Here is a 13,624-nt window from a genome sequence, read left to right as displayed (position 1 = left end):
CTCTGGCCTGACACCCTCAGGGCCACCAAATAAGGGATCCTCCTGTTGATGTGAAGTTCAAGCCTCGTGATCCTGTTTTGCAGTTGGGTCTTGTATTAGTCAGGGCTCTCTAGAGTCAGAGACTTATGGGGTGTCTCTTGCGTACCCCGCAGTGTTCCACCTCCGTGCAGCCACCCCATCGTGTTTTATTAGCCACTAAATGGGCTGAACAATAGCATTTATTAGAATTCACCCAATCTCAGCTTCCTTGTGTGAATGATTCCCAACGGACTGTGTGAATGGTGGCTTAGCCAAGGGCAGCTTGCAACTAATCTCTGCACAGTGACCCTGTGACGCCTAGGGCCTCAGGGCCTCAGGGCTGGTGGCAGTGTGTGGCAGGGAAATGAGGTCCTGTGGTCATTTCCCAAAGCAAAAAGAAGGAGAGAGAGAGAGAGAGAGAGAGAGAGAGAGAGAGAGAGAGAGAGAGAGAGGAAGGACAGAGAAGGAAGGAAAGAAAGAAAGGAAGAAGAAAGCAAGAAGGAGCCAGGCGGTGGTGGCGCACGCCTGTAATCCCAGCACTTGGGAGGCAGAGGCAGGCGGATTTCTGAGTTCGAGGCCAGCCTGGTCTACAGAGTGAGTTCCAGGACAGCCAGGGCTACACAGAGAAACCCTGTCTCGAAAAAAAACAAAAACAAAAAACAAAAAACAAAAAAAAAGAAAAGAAAAAGAAAAAGAAGGAAGGAAGGAAAGAGAGAAAAGAAGAAAGAAAACACTTGGGAGGCAGAGGCAGGCGGATTTCTGAGTTCGAGGCCAGCCTGGTCTACAGAGTGAGTTCCAGGACAGCCAGGGCTACACAGAGAAACCCTGTCTCGAAAAAAACAAAAACAAAAAACAAAAAACAAAAAAAAAGAAAAGAAAAAGAAAAAGAAGGAAGGAAGGAAAGAGAGAAAAGAAGAAAGAAAACACTTGGGAGGCAGAGGCAGGCGGATTTCTGAGTTCGAGGCCAGCCTGGTCTACAGAGTGAGTTCCAGGACAGCCAGGGCTACACAGAGAAACCCTGTCTCGAAAAAAACAAAAACAAAAAACAAAAAACAAAAAAAAAGAAAAGAAAAAGAAAAAGAAGGAAGGAAGGAAAGAGAGAAAAGAAGAAAGAAAACACTTGGGAGGCAGAGGCAGGCGGATTTCTGAGTTCGAGGCCAGCCTGGTCTACAGAGTGAGTTCCAGGACAGCCAGGGCTACACAGAGAAACCCTGTCTCGAAAAAAAACAAAAACAAAAAACAAAAAACAAAAAAAAAAAAAGAAAAGAAAAAGAAAAAGAAGGAAGGAAGGAAAGAAAGAAAAGAAGAAAGAAAACACTTGAAAACAGGCCTATCAAAGAGTGGGTTCCAGGTCCTAAAGATCCTAGCTTTATCCACTCCATCAGGCCGGGCGGTGGTGGCGCACGCCTGCAATCCCAGCACTCTGGGAGGCAGAGGCAGGCAGATTTCTGAGTTCGAGGCCAGCCTGGTCTACAGAGTGAGTTCCAGGACAGCCAGGGCTACACAGAGAAACCCTGTCTCGAAAAAAACAAATCCAAAAAAACTAAAAAAAAAAAAAAAAAAAAAAAAAAAAAAAAACCAACAACAAAAAAACCACTCCATCTGCCCAGGCAGCTGGGTATCCTCAGTCTCCTTCAGAACCTTTGGGATAGGGACAGGCCGAGAGTAGAAGTCTGGTGACAAGAAGGACTGGTCAGTCAACACCAGAGGATCACTGAGCACCCATCGCTCCCAGGCCCCTCTTGACCCAAAGGCTGACTGATGGGCTTTGAGGGCAGCGCTGCCAGCCAATCACATGGTGACGATTCTGAGCCATGGGTATGACTCTCCCCCCTGCTCCCAATTCCCACAGCATTTCTCAGCGTCTGTTACCACTTTCCAGTTTGCTGACAGCCTAGAGTATTCCAAGCCACTCTCTCCCTCATGCCAGGTGCCCCCTCAGCCTGCCAAGGTCTAGGTTCCCTTTTACTAGGAGCTGGATAAAGGCCTAGTTAAGCCACATTTGAAATCCTCTGGGAATCAATCCAGCTAAAGAACAAAGGGTGCACTCTCTCCCCAACCCGTGTTGTATTGAATTTATGTAATAAATGCCCTCTGCTAACACCAAGCGTGTCCGGATCCATAGCCAGTTTCCTCCAGGAACGTGGGACATGGTGTGCTATCTCCCACTTCTGCCTGGGCTGCCCCTCTGCCTCCTCGCCTTCCCAGCAAGCATCTGCTCATCCCAAGCGCTCTGCGTGAGCTTTGCTTTCTTGACTGCACCAGAGGAGTCCTGACCCCCTTGAGCCACCCTGGACCTCAGGGATGTTTATCACCACTGTTCACCCACAGTGTGTGGGGTTTTGTTTTTTCACCCACAGTGTGTTGATGATAAACCATCAACAGCCACATCTCTGGGGCAAGGCTCTGGTCTGCGGCCTTCACCAGCTGCCACCACACAGGTGTGCTCAATTTCAAGCCACCAATGTGGTATCACTGAAAAGCAGGGAAGAGAGGGGCTCAGAGTTCGGGAGCCCAGAGTAAGATGTCCCCATCTCTGCCACTCTTTGTAAGTGAAAGAGTTCTGCCTTGCTTTTTTAAACCAAAAGTCCACTCAGACTTTTTCTTGTAGCACAGGGAGCATGAACCAGTCAGAGCCCTATGCCAACTCCTCTTATGTCAACTTGACACAAAGTCATCAGAGATGAGGGAACCTCAACTGCGAAAACACCTCCAGATGAGGCTTTATAGATTTAGAGGGGGTACAGGGGTGAGGTAGTGTTTCTCTGTTTAGCTTTGGCTGTCCTGGAACTAGCTTTGTAGACCAGGCTGACCTTGAACTCAAAGATCCACCTGTGCTGGGCGTTGGTGGCACAGGCCTGTAATCCCAGCACTCTGGGAGGCAGAGACCGGCAGATTTCTGAGTTCAAGGCCAGCCTGGTGTACAGAGTGAGTTCCAGGACAGCCAGGGCTACACAGAGAAACCCTGTCTCGGAAAAAAAAACAAAATCCAAAAAACAAAAAAAGAAAAAAAAAAAAGGATCCATCTGCCTCTGCCTCTGCCTCCCAAGAGCTGAGATTAAAGGCGTGTACCACCAACGAACACCACTATGACTATAAGGCATTTCTTAGTGATTGACAGGGGAGAGCCCAGCCTGTAGAGAATGGTGCTGTCCCTGGGCTGGTGGTCATGGCTTCAATAAAAAGCAGGCCAAGCAAGCCATAATAAGCAGGTCGGTCGGTCGGTCGGTCGGTCGGTCGGCAGCTCCCCTCCATGGCCTCTGCATGGCTGCATGGCTGCCGCCTCAGGTCCCGACACGTGAGTTCCTGTCCTGACTTCCTTTGTTGATGAACAGCAATACGGAAGTGTGAGCTGAACAAACCTTTCCCCCCAACCCCAAGTTGGTTTTGGTCACAGTGTTTCATTGCAGCAATAGGAACCCTAACTAAAACATGTTCTTTACAGGCGGGAGTCAGCTTTCTTAAGGTAAGACCTTTGAAAAGGAGGTTGGTCATGGGTAGAAACTCGTAATTGGGTGAGTGGCCTTCTAAGGGAGGCTGGAGAGGACTCCCTTGCCCTTTCTACCTCATGAGGGCACAGTGAAAGGGTTGCTATGTATCAGCCAGGGAGGGAGCGAGCAGCAGTACCTCAGATGATAAACATTCCACAAAAGTCCACGAATTAAAGGCTTGTTTTCAGGAGCCTTTGAGAGGTGAGTGGTGGGAGGTCCTTAGCTCACTGAAAGGAACTGTGGGTCTGTGCCTCTATATCTGCCTGGCTGCCTGCCTGCCTGGCTGTATTCTCTTTCTTCCTGAGGAGATGTAATTTCTTGTTCTAACTTGTACACCTCCATGGTGTATTACCCTCACCACAGGCCCCACTCAGAAGGAAACTTTTTTTTGAAACAACTTTGCTATGTAGCTCAGGTTGGCCTCTCATTCAGTACAAGCCTAGACTTGCCTCCAAGTGACAATCCTGCCTTAGCATCCTAAGTGCTAGGACTACACAGGTGGATCACCATATCCGGTTTAAAGAAACTTGATAGTTGCTGGGGCTTGAACCCAGGCTTTGTGATGCTAGGTAAACACTCAACCTTATCCCTGGTTACAAAAACCAAACCTCTCTTTATTTCATAAGCACCTATATCAGATACTTTTTATAGACATGGAAAGCTGATTTAATGCATAGCTTATCAACGGGTACTTAATGCACCTCAGTCTTGGTCTTAATGGTCTCTAAAAATATGAGGAAAAAACTGTATCATTTAGGGACTGTCTCAGAGGCAGGATGCCCACCAAACTATACACAAAGCCCAAGATTCTATCCTCAGCACCAAACCAGGGTTTTCTCCTATTGTTTATAAGTCATTCTGTTTATTATGTCCCCCGCCCAAACTATGACATCTGCAAACTCTGTTAAACAACATCCCAGACCCAGAGATGTGCTCCGTGAGATCATACATGAAGTCCACATATTCACCTTTGGGAAGGCGGGTGGGAAAGAGGCCGGCTCCAGGCAGCACGGACCCCGGAGGCGGGCGGGCCAGCCTGGCGATGCTCCCCGTGGACACATCACCTCGCCGTTCACAACTGTACTTCTCTGACCTCACTTAACCTCCTAAGAGAAGCTGCACCTGCTGCACTTTATTTCATAGATGAAGAAACTGGGGTACAGGCCAGTGAAGTGACTTACCTGTGGTCACATTGTAGGTACAGTGCCCTGAATATAATATGCTTTTAGCTAAGATTACATCTAATTAAGTAGCATTTAATTTAAGTGGCCAAGTTGGGGCAAAAAACAAAACAAAACAAAAAAACAAAAACAAAAAAATCCTTCCTGGGAATTGATCAGACACACTGAATTCCCCTTCAAGGTTATATCCATTCAACTGCGAGGCCAAGGACAGAACAGGATTCCCAGTGCCAAGGCTCACATCCGGGCTTTTCTTTTGCTGTTCCAAATGACTTTGAGTGAATCTCTTCACTGTCCTGGGCCTGAAAACTTCCTCAGAAAAATGTGACATAGCAGATATCTGATCTGTGAGCTAAAAGTCTTTTCTGGCCAGAGCTGGATGGAAAGATGATCTTCCTACCATAGAAACATTCCAGCTAAACTCAGAAAAGGCCACGTTTGGTTTCGGGGAGCTGTCAGGCAGAGGCCTGGACTCTTGTGTTTACAGTCAGCCTTTCATCTTGTAGCGTGAATATGTAACCAAGATGCTAAGTTGATGGAGCCATCGTAAGACTATTTTACACTGTATTCCCGGTGTGAACTGGATTGCACTAAGTGCTACAGGGATAGGAGGCCAGGCAAAGTGAAGTCACTCAAAGGGTCGGTCATCACACCAGGAACCCTCCCGTGGTATCCCCACCTCCGACAGGAAGCCAGAGTAGACAAGCAAAGCTCCTGACCCAACTGTGCTGAGGAAAACAGGTTCATTTTTAATCGGCTAGTGACAGAAGGGGGAACCTTCAGGAAATTACCAGAATGTGACATCCGTTGGCTATTTTTGGCACAGAATTAAAAACACTATGTTGAAAGCAAACTTAGGACGGAGAGGAAAGAGAGCCGCTGTAGGTCCGACAGAAAATCTGGATCCCAGCTCTGCCGTGCGCCTAGAACCAGCAGCACTGTCCTGTTCCGTCTTGATGACATTGTGTAGAAATGGACATGAAAATGCCTGCAAGTCGGGAGGCCGAGGCAGGAGGATGATGAGATGAGGCCAGCCTGTGCTGCCACAGAGTGTGTGGCTGCCGCCTGTCTGCTCTTTGTTGTTCTCTCCCTGGTGGACAGAGCTTTCCTAAAGCAGGGGCCTCTCTGTCTCTGTACCGCAGCACCCTGCCAGTGATGAGCACTTGCCCCGCCCACGGCAGGGGAGGGAGGAGCTAAGGCCAGACTCCAGGATACCTAATGCCTCCCTCCCTCCCTCTCCCTCTCCCTCTCCCTCTCCCCCTCCCCCTCCCTCCCTCCCTCCTCTCTCTCTCTCTCTCTCTCTCTCTCTCTCTCTCTCTCTCTCTCTCTCTCTCACACACACACACACACACACATCTACTATGCTATATATAAAAACTTCTCTTCATACTCAGAAGCCTTTCTCTTTTCAACCCCTTGTGTAGTAACTCTGAAACAAGAACTCAAAGCCGTAGGTTCATTTCCTGGGACCCACCAAAACTCGTGGGGCATAAGCAGTGTTTGGATTTCCCTAACAGCCACAGATTTGGACAGTACTGCCAGTGACTGCCCACAGTAAGCCTGACCTCGCTGCCCATTCTCCCACCTGGGCCATGAACCTGGCCATCAGCAAGCCAAGCAGAGAGTCCTTCAGAAAATCAACGCTGCTGAAACCCTGTTCAAGCGCTCCTAGACTCTGGAGAAGTAAGGACATCTGCCTCTGTTTAAGGCACCCAGCCTTAATTACTTTGTCCTAGAAGCCCTGTGAGAGCAGAGGGAGCTGGGAGGAGGCTGAGAGGGAGGGAGAACCTTGCACCCCGGGTGTCTGTGCCTTAAACCATGCCCAGGTCCCAGGCACAAAGAGGCAGAGCAGGGGAAGCCTTGCCTGGAGCTCAGTTAACACTCTAGAGCCTGGTAAAACCTGTCATGCTTTGTGCTTCGCTCAAAAGATTTTTATAGCTGGGTTTGGGTCCCAGCACTTGGGATGCAAAGGCAGGTGGATCCCAGTGAGTTTGAGGCCAGCCTGGTCTACATAGCGAGCTCCAGGATGGCCAGGGTGACATAGGGAGACTCTGTCTCAAAAAGAAAACATATGCATAAATCCAGACAAGCCAGAAGAAAACTTCCTCTCCAAAGGAAAGAAGAAGGAGAACCTACTTGGTGAGCTCTGTCCAAGTTGACTCAGTGCCCTGCTGGCTGGTCCCCAGCTTGGGTCTGGAGTGGTTTGTTCTCGTGTGTTTGAGGACTGGGTCAGCAGAATACATCTCAGGATTGTTTTGTCTGTTTGTCCTTGTTGCCTCATGACTCCAGACAAGATTGCCAAAACCCATTTTCCCACCAGCACGCTCCAAAAGTCCTCTGGGGATAAAAGGCCAAGATGAATTTTAAAAGGCTCAGAGATGCACTTAGGCTTCCCCAGCCGCCCCATGTCCCTGAGCTGGTAGGAAGGAAGGACAGCAGGGAGGACACAGGAGGCAGGAGGTCCAGTGCCCGGCCTTGGCCTTGGCGCTTTCTCTGACAGACTGTGGAATGCAGATCTGCTGTTGTGCCTCTCTGGACTTGTTTCTGTGAGGGGTCAGTAACTCGTCCAGATATGTAAGCACAGTCTACTTCCTCGTTAATATAGTGGTGAGTATCCCCGCCTGTCACACAGATATATAAACAGGCCCTCCCCCATCCAAGCACGGGAATGTGGGCCAGGGAGACTGTGCCTAGTATAGAGTCAGTTTCAGAAAAATCCTAGATCAAGGTTGGCAGCAACCAGTAAGGAAGCAGAGCAGAGAGAAGAGCAGCCCCCTTCCCTGACTGGACAGTGAGGCGGGGCTAGAGGTGGCTGGACAGTGAGGCGGGGCTAGAGGTGGCTGGACAGTGAGGCGGGGCTAGAGGTGGCTGGACAGGAGGCGGGGCTAGAGGTGGCTGGACAGTGAGGCGGGGCTAGAGATGGCTGGACAGTGAGGCGGGGCTAGAGATGGCTGGACAGTGAGGCAGGGCTAGAGGTGGCTGGACAGTGAGGCGGGGCTAGAGATGGCTGGACTGCGAGGCAGGGCTAGAGGTGGCTGGACAGGAGGCGGGGCTAGAGGTGGCTGGACAGCGAGGCAGGGCTAGAGGTGGCTGGACAGCGAGGCAGGGCTAGAGGTGTCTGGACAGTGAGGCAGGGCTAGAGATGGCTGGACTGCGAGGCGGGGCTAGAGGTGGCTGGACAGGAGGCGGGGCTAGAGGTGGCTGGACAGTGAGGCAGGGCTAGAGGTGGCTGGACAGCGAGGCGGGGCTAGAGAGCAGGATCTGAACTGAACTCTAAGGAAAGAGTAAGACCACTTTACAACAGTTGTGGGAGGGCAGTTGTGGGAGGGCAGTTATGGGAGAGCAGTGCCAGAGGCAGAGAAGGGTCTGTCCAGACATGGCTCCAGGATTTGCAAGTTATTCCACTTCTGTGCCTGATTTCCTCACCCGCTGAGTGGTAGACTGTGTGCTTAGCATATGAGAGACCTAATTCAATAATGTTCAACATACACACATGCGCAAACATATGTGTTGCACTTAGAACTCTGGAGAGTTCTGTGTGCTATGTTAATTCAACCAGGCACACATTGCTACACTGGAGTCATAGTCTGTCTCTAAGTAATTGCCTCTGACTGGGCTGCTAAGGCATTGCTGAGTGGAAAGACAGCAAAGATGTGGTGGACCCGATCCATTCAGGTTTCTACCCTTCCTCACCGCGCAACCATGACATAACAGAAAGACGGCTTGCCCCAAGGAAACCTACATCCAAATGTGAGCAGATGAGCCCTGTGCTCCTTAGAACTCAACATGACACACTGTCACCAGACTTCAGTCATCCATACACTACTTCCCCTAGGGGTCAGGGATGACCAAATGGAAAAAAACAATCGCATGAAGTCTGGGATGGCGGCATGCAGCTGTAATCAGCAGCAGGAGGATGGCAAGTTTGAGGCTGTCTTGGGCTACACAGAAAGTTCAAGACCAGACTCTCCACCAGTGAGAACCTTTCTTCAAAAGAGAGGATGGAGTCAAACCAACCAGAAAGAACACAGGCTAGACCATCCTCACAGAGGGAGGTTCTGTAGCCTGGAACACCCCTGCTACATGTGTGTCAGAAGCATCATCCACCGTCACCCAAAGGTCCCACTCAGGAGTTCAACTCAGGAAAGGAGCCCAGGGACAGAGCTGTCCTCGCACTTGCCTCCTGCAGGCACAGCCCCACACTGACGATCCCTCTTGCACTCTCAAAGCCATCACACAGGACCGAAGAGAAGACTCAGCCATCACCAGGAAGGGACCTTGCCTTCTGGCCTCACATATGCAGTCCTTTTGGATAATGCACAATATACTGCACAGTCCGTTTTCCCTGCTCTTAAGCTTTTATTCTTTGACAATATCATGCATGTATATACTGACAATATCATGCATGTATATACTGACAATATCATGCATGTATATACTGAGTAGGAGCATTTCCCCCCCAAGGCCCGTCTCATTCCCCACCTCTCCTCTGAAACCCTTCTGTTCCCCAACAAGCCTCTCCTGTGTCATGCCTTTTGTTGTTTCAGGCCCGCTAAGCTTAACTGTGGCTGCTTGCATGTGATAATGGGGTTTATTTACCAAAATATGGGCAACGCATCAGACGCAGCTAAGGACATGACAGTCTGTCCCCACCCAACTTTTTCAGTATTAGCACAAATTTTAACCAGGTAGTTGGCCACACTCTCCCCCGAAACATACATTTGTGCCTTTGTGATTCTCGATTATCATATTCCCCTGCTTCCTCACAGCAAACTGTGCTCACACGACTGAAGAATGAAGGGTGTGCAGCTTTCAAGATGGCTCAGCAGGTAAAGACATTTGCTGCCAAGCCTGACTACCTGAGTTCTACCCACATAGGTAGAAGAAGAGAATTGTCTCTAGCAAATTGTCCCTTGATCTCCACACATTTGTCATAGCATTTACACACCTCACATGATAGATAGATAGATAGATAGATAGATAGATAGATAGATAGATAGATGATAGATAGATAGATAGATAGATAGGTAGATAGATAGATATATAGATAGATAGATAGATAGATAGATAGATTGATAGATAGATGATAGATAGATGATAGATACATGTAAAACTTTTCTGGGAAATCTCTCTACTGTGAAGAAATATGACTCTTTTTATCCCTCCCTTTCTTCTTCTACCAGAAAAAAATGCCAGGTGTATGTAGGAGCAGTCATCAGAGACCACTGTGTAGACTGCATACCCAGGACGATGGGCTACAACAGAAGAGGAACCTGTTTTGACATCATAGCACGCTGGACCATGGGCTACGTCTGCACTTTCATCTATGAAAGAGACTAAATACTGTCTTAGTAAATTTCGGCTGCTGTATAATAAAAATAGGATAGATTAGATAAGGAATACACACATACTTCTCATAGTTCTAGAGGTTGAGAAGTCTAAACTCCAGGTGCTGACAGATGTGTGGTATTTAGTGAGGTCCCACTTCTGGGTTTGTAAACCTACCATTCCACTAATCTCATCACACAAGTTCCACTCTCATGGTTTACCTGCCCCCCAAAGGCTTATTTCCAAATACCATGAGCATGGGAATAGATTAAGGTCTTAACATGAATATTGGTCTGGGAAACAAACTTTCAGTCCATAGCTTCATGGTAATAAAGGGCTAGTCGATAGATGCCCCATTGTAGGGGAGTTGAGGGCAGGGAGGTGGAAGTGGAGTGGGTGGAGGAACACCCTCGCAGAAGTAGGGGGTGGGAGGATAGGATAGGGGCTACCCGGGATGGGGGGGAAACTGGTAAAGGGGATAACATTTGAAATGTAAATAAAGAATATATCCAATAAAAAATTAAAAATAAATGAGTGAACACACAACCACTCATCAGTGCTGGCAACCTTTCAGATGTCAACTATGTATATGCATATACATATGTATACGTGTACCTATATGTATATGTATATGCATATATGTATATATATATATATATATATATACACACTGAGAAAGTTGAAGCAAAGAAAGGGGATATTTGAGATATAGATTCTTTAAAATCCTGACCCGCCAGGGTCAGAGAGCTGTGAGTGACTGAATCAGGATTTGTACCTGTGTGGCCCTCGTGTTATCTAAGGGAAGTGACACTGCCGGGACCCTTCCTGGAGGGACCCTGAGTGTCCTGGGGTCATCCAGAGTGGCAAAGGGCCATGGCTTCTCTCTGGCTCTCTAGGAAGGACCACCAAAGCCATTGCTACCGGCCTCTTTTCTAAATGCAAGACCTGCCTCAACCCAGGTTTTGTGCATCTTTAGGATTTCTGGCCTTGGCGCCTGAGTAGTCATTGCCGGAGCCAGCCAGCAGTTTGTGGTCCCTGGCAGTGGCTCTGTGCCCCGTTATAGAACTTGGCTTGTTTGCATTTTCATTGTGAGGCAGGGCACCAGCCTGGGGCTCAGTTACCCAGGCGACCTGAAGCTACCCGGTTGAGTCCTGTGGTCAATCACCTGCCCCAAGCCCTCTGAGTGCCACCCACAGGATGGAACAGAAGATCCAGCCCCACTATCAGAAAGATAAAACCCAAGCAAATCTGTAATTCTTACTCAGAAAAAAACGACTGTTGTGATGGAGATGTTTATGCATTCTTTTGGTAGTTAGGAGGAAAAAAATAGGTTTAAATCCAAAGTGGCAGGCAGAGTGGTGGGGTGAAGCGAGCACCCACACTATCTTGGGCAGGCAGCAAACTATGCCGTCCCTGTTTAAATAACAGGTACTGTTTATTTTCCATATGGGCAGACCCTTTAATGCAACACTTGCACTTGATAGAATTTTATCTTACATATATACTTGCATACTGTGGTATATGCACAAATATATTTGTTCTATTCACTTTTTAAGAGGCTTATTTATTACATATACAGCATTCTGCCTGCATGTATACTGCAGGCCAGAAGGGGGCACCAGATCTCATCATAAATGGTTATGCGCCACCGTGTGGTTGCTGAGAATTGAACTCAGGACCTCTGGAAGAGCAGTCTGTGCTCTTAACCTCTTTATTAATTGTGTGTTCGTTCACACATGGACGTGTGTGTGTGTGTGTGTGTGTGTGTGTGTGTGTGTGTGTGTGTGTGTGTGTGTGTGTGTGTGTGCGCGCGCGCACATGCATGTTTGGGGGCCAGAGATCAACACTGTGTGTCTTCCTCGGTGTCGTCTTTACAAGCATTGATCTGCTTAATTGTATTTGGAGGTGGTAAAATGGCTTAGCCACTAAGAACCCATAGGCTATAAAAAGAGAACTGACTCCCACTGGCTGACCTCTGAGCTTGGCATGCCTGTGCACACATACACAATAGACAGACAGACATACAGACATATAGATAGATAATAGAGATAGGTAAATACATATGTAAAATATTAATTATTTTTATCTTTTCTTGTTTGTTTGTTTGTTTCAAGACAGGGTTTCTCTGTATATCCCTGGCTGTCCTGGAACTCACTCTGTAGACCAGGCTGGCCTTGAACTCACCACCACCAGCTAATTATTTTTATCTTAAAATGTATTTATCTAGCCGGGTGGTGGTGGTGCGCACCTTTAATACCAGCACTTGGGAGGCAGAGGCAGGCAGATTTCTGAGGCCAGCCTATTCTACAGAGTGAGTTCCAGGACAGCCAAGGCTCAAAAACCCTGTCTCAAAAATCCAAAAAAAGAAAAAAGAAAGAAAGAAAGAAAGAAAGAAAGAAAAGAAAGAAAGAAAGAAAGAAAGACAGCAAGGAAGGAAGAAAGGAGGGAAGGAAGGAAGGAAGGAAGAAAGAAAGAAAGAAAGAAAGAAAGAAAGAAAGAAAGAAAGAAAGAAAGAAAGAGAAAAGAAAAGAAACCAGGAGAGTAGAGGACTTGGGTTGAGCATAAATTCAGATTAATACCTTGCAAGGTACATCTTTCAGTAAGGCATTTAATTTCTCTAATCCGTTACTGGGCACTTACTCTTTCCTGGTACTATCTCAAGCAACTTGTATTCATTCTCTTAACCTTGATAATTTGAGACAAAACGTTTTTAGCCTTATGAATGAGGGAGGGAGGAGGTGGGAGGGAGGGAGGGAAGGAAGGAAGGAAGGAAGGAAGGAAGGAAGGAAGGAAGGAAGGAAGAAAGAAAGAAAGAAAGAAAGAAAGAAAGAAAGAAAGAAAGGAAGGAAGGAAGAAAGGAGGGAAGGAAGGAAGGAAGGAAGGAAGGAAGAAAGAAAGAAAGAAAGAAAGAAAGAAAGAAAGAAAGAAAGAAAGAAAGAAAGAAAGAAAGAAAGAGAAAAGAAAAAAAACCAGGAGAGTAGAGGACTTGGGTTGAGCATAAATTCAGATTAATACCTTGCAAGGTACATCTTTCAGTAAGGCATTTAATTTCTCTAATCCGTTACTGGGCACTTACTCTTTCCTGGTACTATCTCAAGCAACTTGTATTCATTCTCTTAACCTTGATAATTTGAGACAAAACGTTTTTAGCCTTATGAATGAGGGAGGGAGGAGGTGGGAGGGAGGGAGGGAGGGAAGGAAGGAAGGAAGGAAGGAAGGAAGGAAGGAAGGAAGGAAGGAAGGAAGGAAGGAAGGAAGGACAGACCGACCAGGGTTTAATCTGACCAAGACGCGTGGTACAAAAGAGATGAGAGCAATTTCACTGCAGGTGCCTAAGCGCTTGTGAACCAGCAGCACTGGTACTCAGACTTACCCACTGAATCAGGATATCAGTTTTAACAAGAAGCCTAAATTATTTGCAAATAAATGAGAGAAGTAACCAGGCGTGGTGATGCACACTTTTAGCCTTTGATCCCAGCACCCCAGTGGAAGAGCAAGATTTTTGAGTTTGAAGCCAGCTAGAGCTACAGTGTGAATGAACTACCACCGCAACAAAAATGTGAGAAATACTAACTTTAGCCTCCTTCTGCAAGGGGCAGGTACTGC

The sequence above is a fragment of the Apodemus sylvaticus genome, chromosome 1, assembly GCF_947179515.1.
Source record: "Apodemus sylvaticus chromosome 1, mApoSyl1.1, whole genome shotgun sequence".
Classification (NCBI taxonomy): Eukaryota; Metazoa; Chordata; class Mammalia; order Rodentia; family Muridae; genus Apodemus; species Apodemus sylvaticus.
This window is presented reverse-complemented; position numbering follows the sequence as displayed.